Source organism: Rhyacophila brunnea, unplaced genomic scaffold (genome assembly GCF_057557595.1).
Source record: "Rhyacophila brunnea isolate RB1 unplaced genomic scaffold, BYU_Rbru_1.0 scaffold_51, whole genome shotgun sequence".
Classification (NCBI taxonomy): Eukaryota; Metazoa; Arthropoda; class Insecta; order Trichoptera; family Rhyacophilidae; genus Rhyacophila; species Rhyacophila brunnea.
In genome coordinates this window covers 2,301,278-2,309,845 of record NW_028233182.1, presented here as the reverse complement: position 1 = coordinate 2,309,845, position 8,568 = coordinate 2,301,278, and the positions used below count along the sequence as shown (strand labels likewise).

Sequence of the window (8,568 nt, the reverse complement as noted above, 5' to 3'; positions counted from 1 at the left end):
TCTTCACAAGTTACCATCTCCACAATATTTCTCAATCCACCTTCTTCTTTCCAGACTTATTGTTATGTGCCTTTATCACCCTAGTGTTTGTGCATATGCCTCAGTTGGTATTCCTAACTCCTTAATATGCGATTTATTGGACAAAAACGTAATTACATATATACATAATAATCCAAACGCTATTTTTTCATTTGAATTGGCATGTTTGCTCGGGCAAAACTTTGGATTACTCTATATTATAGATTTTATGTATATTCTTTTCAAGCACATAATATTTACAGTCTTATAAATACATATCTAAGTTCATGACTAATACATTCAACTCTTTTTCTATCATTTAAGAACTTATAATGACTTTTTTTTATTATATACATGTTGCCGCTTATAAACATAAAATAAATAGAATCTTATAGTTGATAATATATTTCTCCATGCCTCCTTAGCTCAATCGGTAGAGCGTTCGGCTTTTAACCGAAAGGTTGTGGGTTCGATCCCCATAGGGGGCGATGTTTTTATAATTCGTACAAGATAAATAAATTATTTATGAAAGAAGAGGGGCAATCTTTTAAATAATCTACTGAATTTATGAACAGAAGACATAAAATAAATTTAATAATCTTCAAATTATAAATGCGATGAATTTGGATTTTCGAATAGCCATAAAATGTTTCTAAACTTTTCCTGATACGAGATTACAACCTGTTCAAGAAGATCTATACTTTTTACATTCAATAATTTTATAAATTTTTTTTTTCAATTTAGGACAGGGGGAGGTATGGTTGAGTGGTTTATAAGTCGGATCTCAGTGTGAGGGGTCGCGGATTCCACTTCCATCCACCCCACTAATTTCCAAACGAATTTACTTTAAAGAAAAATACCCAAGTGGGCGGCCAGTGAACAATAAAAGATAAACCCTAAAGCATTGACAAGCCATGGGAAATAGGTGGTTGCTGTATAAACCGTTGAACTGTGTCTCCAGAATGAAAAAGATCCCACACCGTTCAGTAAGGATATAGGTAAGTGTAGATTGTGATTGTAACTCTTAGCGATGAACAGTAGACAGAATCTCATTCCCTCCACATAATGACTGCCGACTATGAGAAAGGGTCCAATCCACGGTGATTACGGGTGACAATGAGTGCTGGGGGAGTTCCACAGAGAGACGCATCAGTTAAGCAATAGTTCCTATTAGTATAAAGCGAACTTCCTAAAAGTAATAGAAGTAAAACATAAATAAATAAAATAAATCCGATTATAATTTTTTTTACAATTTGCTCTTTTAATATTATTTTTACCTTACAATGCTGAAAAGGTAGTTGTTCAATTTTATATGAAATACCATTTAAAAATATTGTGCTGTACATAAAAGGGGATTAATAGGCCTTTAATAAAATTTTAAAGAAATGCTGATTATTGATAAAATTAAATAAGTTCGCAGTAGCAACAATGGTCATTGTAATTTCCACTGCTTGTTTTTTTAAAATTTAAGTCGTTATAATTACAAATATAGTTCAATATGCCATCTTACGCTTAAAATATGTCTGATAAATATAATTAAAATAATTAAATTTACAGGTTTTTTTATATCTTTAATTAGTTTCAAGCCATTTCTTTTTTGTCATTAAATTTATACCCTGTGATGATAATACTAATAATTTTTGAAGCAGAGAATTTAAAGGCAAACACGAATATCCACGCTATTTTTGAAAAATTAAGGCTAGCAAAGGATCATATAATTGAAAGAGTTTTATCAAGTGAAATGGAGATTGCAGAGCATGATATATCCATAGGTATTTTCGAGAAAAACATTATAGACACACACATCCAAATCAAAATAATAGATGAAGAAAATGAAAATATCCTTGATTCTAGATATAAAAAAAATATTATTAAAGATGATTCAAAAGAAATAATATTAAAAGCTGATAAATCCGAATGCAAACAAAGTTCTTGTTTTAATGAAGAAAATACCAATAAAACATCCACAAATTATCCTGTTGTAGATGGGCATGTCATGTGTAGAAAAAAAGTGATAGGTGATGTTTTAGGAGTAACACTTACAGAAACTTTATATAATCTATACAACTTCCATAAAGTATATTTGAAAGGAATAACAGTTAAGGATTCATCGGGCAAAAAGATAAAGCCCATAATTGATATTTTTGTTTACCAAAAACCCAATTTAGAAGTAAGATACGTGCATTTAGATTACTTAAAAAATACAGATGAAGTTTTAGGCCAAAACAAATGTAGATATGAAGATTACAATTATGAAAATGTGGTTCGAGATAAAATGCTTCTGTGCAATACAGATAATGAAATCATTCTGAGCTTACTTAAATCGCAAGTTCTTTATTTTAAAAACAATACAACTAATATAGTATATAGAATTATAAATGTAGAGAATTGTATATATATTGAATCCATAAGTGATTCATTGATGTATAATAATAGCGCATCTATGTACTTGAGTGATTCAATAAAAAATACAGAAATAATAAAATTGATAAAATCTTGTAAATTTTACAATGAAAGGGCATTGATAGATGCCTTCACAAATCAGATTTTAACAACAAATATAAGTTCAAATTTTCATTTATTCATCAAAGAAAGCACGAAAAATTTTCGCTCTGTTTTATTGGATAATTTTAAGGCTCTGCTATGTGGATTACCTGATTTTAGTGATCATAGAAAAAAATATAATGAGAAACTACATAAAATATATCAAAGTATAACAGAAAGAGTCAGCCATAAAAAAAGAAAATTTGATAGAAATATTTCTGATATAAAACAAAATTCATCATATCTAGACATTTATGAGCCCCCTAATATTAACAAATGCCCAGCTGGGAGTTTAAAAAATATTATTTTTCCTAACCCGAAAAATTAAAAATGATGCTTATGAATTTATTTTTATATTAATAAACCCTACCTAGGGATCGCACAATTTATTTTTGTAATTTCAAAAATTCCAGGTCTCAATGCTTATTTAAAAACATAGTGAAGGTTATGAATACTATAAAATTCTAAAGATATTTAAAGGTGGTTAACTTTATATAATTAAAAAGGTTTAAGTGTTTGAATATAAAGTAATGGCAAATAAATTATTTTTATAACATTTTTTGTGTTAGTATTTATGGAGGCTGTATTCAGATGAATAAATACATAATAATTGTGTTTAAACAGACATAACATCTTAATTTAAAATTTGATTTTTTTAAATAAAAGTTAAACGGAATTTTGAATTATTTTCTCATGAAGTTAAGCTGTATTTTTAAGGGTTAAATTTACATTTTACTTAAGTCCATATGTTAACTTATTGACATAAAAAGTACATTTTGATGTTTTGAAATACTTTATATCCATTCTTATACTAAAATAAAGCCACCATACTGATATCGATTACATTGCTTGACATATGCAGAAAGTATTGAGTTTAAAGTAGGCTTTATATGGCTATATCACGATAGTTATTATTTATAAAAATATTTTCCTGCACCTATTGTCTATGTTAATGCCTATAAATTTATTTTAATTACTAGCATATTTTATAAATCATATAAACAAAAAAAAAGAGTAAGAAAGTCAATTTAAATTGTAAAAAATCAAAAAAATGTAGAAATTCTTATCGATTATTTATATTTAATGTGTGTTATAAACGCCTTAAAACTTATTTTTGCTACCGGCTTTGATTTTTTGTTATAAAATTTATCAAAAACTACTAAACCACTCTAAATACTTGAATAATGTAGCAGAAGTTGATTTATATGAATTTTACAGCCAGAAGCCAAATATCCGGCGAAATTTTTGAATTTTCCTTTGTAATTTAAGCTTTTGTATTATTTTTTACACCCTTACAATTACAAAATCATCTTAAAATTAAAAAAGACTAAAAATCATAATCACTATAAATTCATTCAAACCCGAAATTGGAGGCTGTTTATACTATAGGGCTGAAAATCTAAGAATATAAGGAAAATTTATTTGTCTTCTTTTCCTTGTAAGCCTCGATGTTTTTTTGTCGATCCAAATAAACTATATCTGTATTATGTGTGTACAGGTGTTAGCCTTTAGAAACTGTATTAAAAGATCCATTGCACAAAAATTAAGTTTTGGACCGTATAACAATTCGGCATTAGAGATCTTTTAGATTCTTTGGCAAGTTGTAAAGTGGTCTTAAACTCGATATGTCTTTTAATTTGTTAAAAATATTTTTCTTTATACAGAACACACTTATGAACCTTTGTTTTTATGGCAGCTTTTTTTTTAATTGACTTATTGTCGAAAGTTCGGATATGTATCTACGAACATAAATTTTTTTTTAACCTAAAGCCATAGTCATAATGTTATTTGTAATCACATTCCAAATCTTTGAAAATTTCCTATTATAAGTGATTATTTTATTCTAAAAACCAAAACACTATGCATAAGAAATAAATAAAAATAAATAATTTATTTTATATTCAAGATAAAAAAAACCTTTATTTACTAAAGAATAAAAGCTTAAAAATGAAAATGCCAGAATATTCAGGTTTGCTTGTCTTAAAAAATGTAAAATTCAAGAAAATTGTCATGGATTTATTACTGGTTGTTTTTTTCTGTTGATCTGCTGCTTATAATGCTTATCTATATATTTTGTCACCTAGTTTTAGATTAATAAATATAATTTATTTCTAAACATGATTTAAAAATCTTGAAATTATAGATTATGTTTATTAAATTTGCTGCTAAATAAATTAATCGTAATAAATTTCTTGTAAATAAAAAAATGTATTTTTTTCTAAAATTTATGTGAACAAATGAAAGAAAAACATCCAAAAATCCATAAAAATTTTAAATTATAAAGATTATTAAAAAAGATTCTGTAGTATAAAAATACCAAAGAAATATAATATTTTTAAACGTGTAAAAATTTATTGAAAATTCTTTGTTCTGAAGTTTGGTATATAATTTCAGACAACCTAATTTTCTTGTTGATTTAGGCTTATTTAAGAAAGATTTTATAAAATAGATCTGTTTCTGTTCTTATACATAACCTAGGTTTACATAATCCACACAATATAAATAAATAAAACAGACACCTAAAAAAATTGATGAAATCGCCTTTAAAATTCTAACGCTTCATAATATATACAAATAGCAGATATTTAGAATTGTTTAAACACAAAACAACTTTTATGTGTTATTACAGCTTGATTATCGGGGTAGAAGACTCGCAAAAACACCCGTTCATCTAAAACTGCGCTAGTTGTAGTGGTTTTATATATCCATGCGAGAGCTATTCTTAAAAAAAGAACAAGCCAACTTGATACAACCATTTTATATTGCGTCGCAAACTAAATAAAAATTGGTAAACGTCTGTAATGATGATATATATTAATTAATGTCTATTAAAATGTATGTTTTAAGACAATATGCTAGGTAAAAACAAACCAAGCGAGCTATTATAAAAATAAACATTCTGAAAATTAAGAATAAGATGAAAAAAATACAAAAAAAAATAAAATAAAGCTAAAAAAGTTGGTTTTTACAGTAGGCTATCTTAAAAGAATTTTGTAATTTCTATTTAATTCAAATTGATCTTATTTATGCGGTAAAGGTAATTTTTTGCTTTTTATAGTTGTTCAAATAAAACTTTAGATTGCTCTATATAAAGGATTTGGTTGTTGCTTCTTTACCCCTCATCATATTTACAATCTTCCTCGATGTATATTCTTCTCTCAAAACTTATTAGTTCAAGCGTCTTCCCTAATCCTATTGTTTATGCGTATGCTTCCGCTTTAGTTGGTATTCCTAACTCCTAATATACGATTTATGATATTTTGTAACAAAAAAATCCCAAGTTTACTTAATTCAAAACATTTTATAGAAAATAAAGTATCATTGTATTCCATTAGTTTTCTGAAGTTGTTCTTAAAAATGATTACCTATAGAAAAATTGATTCTTTTGAAACAAATATATTTTTAATGCATGCATGGGATCTAGTGAAAACACAAGATCATAATATGTATTTGATAAAAACTCGGAGTCATAAACCAAATCGTGGCATATATTCAAACTATAGGATTGAAGAAAATCCTTTAACTAATCGGACTTGAAAAGAGTAGAGGTATATAAGAAGATGCAAGAAAAGAGAATAAATCCAAGAGTTATATAGGATGGGCCCACGAGAAATCAATCAAATTATGGTGAAAAAAAAATTTAACATTTTTATACCAAGATTAACCCATAAGTAAATTTTTTTTTCTGGAATTTTTTTCACATAATTTATTTTGACAATTATTGGTTTCAGCTTAAAAATTAGTAATTGTTTACAATTTATAATTTCTAGTCCATAACATGGTGATTATCAGCAGAAAATATAAAAATAATTTTTCTAATCGCCCACATCTATAAGATAAATTTCATCAAGAACTATCCTTTATAAACCAACAATATTGTTTACTCGGTTTTCAGCGTTACTAAAATTTTAAAATAGAACTCGCATTGTATTTAGCCAGTCATCCCATGCAATAACATTATAGTTTTCAAATGATAATACTTTATAATGTTTACAAGAATTAATTTTTATAGAATAATAAAATTATAGTCCATACATACCAAAATACATGATAGTATAACTTGAAAAATTAATATTTCTATTTTAGGACCGAAATTCAGTGTAGATAATATAATAGTGGATTTAATTTGCTGTAAGTTCTTTACCAGAGTATATATGATATGTAAAAATACCTTAGACATACTAGTTTCATATTAAGGTTAGATTTATACTAACAAAATTATTACCTTACTTTCGTTTTTAATTATGATACACTTATTCGCTCAATAAATAATATAATGCTATTTTGTCCAAAATAAGTCGGAAAAAAAGTGGGCCACGCCAGGGCTCGAACCTGGAACCACTCACACCCAAAGCGAGAATTATACCATTAAACCACGCGGCCTTACAAATATGAAGAACATAGTATATATTACGTATTTCTAACTTCAATATTTATATAAAAAATGAAAATCCAAACAATTGAGTACAATTGGATGTATATGAACGAGTTGAGAATTAAAAATGAAGTGTTATCATGCATAAAAATATTAATGGGCCTAAAAGATATGATATATAATTATTTAAAGTAAAAAATGTACTAGAAATTGTGTGAGTTAGACGAGTCTTAGCAGGCATATAATATAGTAGAATAGAAACGAGATTAAACGCAGAGAATATTGGAAAAAAAAACAAAATTAGAAGAAAAATAAAAGGATTAAGAAGAATATAGAATCAACACGAAGAGAAGAAGTCAATTTAGAAAATTACGAAGATAATCAACTTGGAAGAATCATAATATGGCAGAGAAACACTTGAATTTATAATTCTTGTAAGAAACATATGTATATAGAAGATCATTAATAAGAAATAAGCATAATAAGGTTGCGAAGACACTTAAATCAATAATTCACATAAGAATAACATGCACTGAAAAATCGGGAATAGAAACAACCAGAAAGATGCATAATAAAGTTTAGAAGACATTTTATCCATAAGTCTTAAAAAATATGCATAGAAAAATTTATGTCAAGTAGAATGATTAAACGAAGTGTTTATTTGGTCTGCTCAATAGAGCCCTCATATATTTCGCTTGGTTGAATAGAAGAAAAAAGCAATAAGATGAAATATGTCCTTTAAATATATTTAATCAACTTTTTTAAATACAAATATATACAATTGAGCGTTTGATAGGGTCATATAAAGTTTTGCTTCGTCTAAAATGTGGTATAAAATATAAATAATCTATAAATTTACAATAGCAGGAACAAAACTTATCATATATTTATTGCTTATTTTTTTAGAATATTTTATTTTTATCATAGAATTTTATTTGTTTTTGTGTTCGTATAGTGAATAAAAAGGTTAAGCAAATTAAATATAGTTTAAATATGTAATAAACAGCCTTATGTTTGCTAAGAAAATTTCCATAATTAAAATAATGGGTACAAATGCTCGAATTTATAAATCCCCAGTTTATATCTTAATTGGAAGGTTGGGAAAGAATTCTTCAAGAAATGAAAAAATAAATTAATTTTGTATATAACATTATGCAATATAGGATGCTGTTTTCACCTATAAATATGTAACTTGGCCTAATAATTTTCAAGCGATTAGTATTTTGAATAATTTAACATCCACATTCGTTTGATAACATCCAATGCATATAAGATTAAAAAAATACCTTTTATGGTAAAATTCTTATGTGAAATATTTTGAATTATTAAAAAGGAATGATTGGATTATGCATGATCTTTTCTAGAGTTAATATCTTTTAACATGGTTTTTTTTTTCAATATAATCAAAACTGGCCGATATAAACCTTAACAAGCAAAATCGAATAAATTGGCCCCAATATAAGCTAAATTACTGCAAATTATACATTAAAACGTACTGTTTCGCGAAAATCTTTCAATTTAAATATACAGTATCTAATATAACTACTATAAAATATAATGTAACTAAACATTGAACCCCAATAGATCTATAAATAAGTTGTAACATAATAAAATCACAAATTAATGATCAG

General features: G+C 26.3%; 2 non-coding genes across 2 annotated transcripts; one reads left to right on the top strand and one right to left on the bottom strand.

Annotated features, from left to right (window-relative positions):
• The first annotated feature begins 433 nt into the window (after window positions 1-433).
• Window positions 434-506, top strand: TRNAK-UUU (transfer RNA lysine (anticodon UUU)). Its single transcript has one exon. It is a non-coding gene; the product is annotated as a tRNA-Lys (tRNA).
• A 6,367-nt stretch (window positions 507-6,873) lies between these two features.
• On the bottom strand, window positions 6,874-6,945 carry TRNAP-UGG (transfer RNA proline (anticodon UGG)). Its single transcript has one exon. It is a non-coding gene; the product is annotated as a tRNA-Pro (tRNA).
• Between the last annotated feature and the right edge of the window lie 1,623 nt (window positions 6,946-8,568).